Source organism: Myotis lucifugus, unplaced genomic scaffold (assembly GCF_000147115.1).
Source record: "Myotis lucifugus unplaced genomic scaffold, Myoluc2.0 scaffold_351, whole genome shotgun sequence".
NCBI lineage: Eukaryota > Metazoa > Chordata > Mammalia > Chiroptera > Vespertilionidae > Myotis > Myotis lucifugus.
In genome coordinates, this window is record NW_005871399.1 from 177,995 (window position 1) to 178,671 (window position 677).

Below are 677 nucleotides of genomic sequence, written 5' to 3' on the forward strand. Positions count from 1 at the left end.
CTACACGGGCTGGGCTCCTTGGTTGATTCTTGCATGTGCTTTCCCAAGGATCCACCCTGCAACCTTGGCGTATGGGGCCGATGCTCTGCCCAAATGAAGCAACCCGGCCAGGGTTTGCAAGCCTTTTTATACATAAAGTGTGTGGGGGGGGGGGGGGGGGAGAAAGGTGTAAACTGGTCTGAAAGGATGTACATTAGCTATAGACAGAGGGGTGGGAGAAGGTGAAACGGGCTAATTGCAAGGAAGAAGTGTCTACTCCTGGGGAAGGAATGGTAGGCCCCACATCCAGCTGCGACAGTAGCCAAAAGCAACCCAAGGAAATCTACGAAGAAAAGGCATTCAAGCAGAAGTAAAAAGGGGAGCAGAAGAAACTTGAGGAACTAAACGCCAAGGCAGTGAAGGGCCCCCTGGCCACAGGTGGAATTAAGAAATCTGGCAACAAGTGAGCTATTCCTTGTGCCTGGGGCAATGATGATCTTTCATTCCATTCCTGTTTTAACATCTGGATTCTCTGTCATAACATCTCTTGCCACCTGTAGCCAGAATAAAGTGTTGTCTTGGAGCCTGTTGTACACTGAATAAGCTTTTGTGATTGTTTAAGTGTCTGTTCCTGTGGATTAACTGTGGGCAGCAGATTGGAAGTTCATGCGCAAATAAGCAGTCTTCCAGGTTCTGTG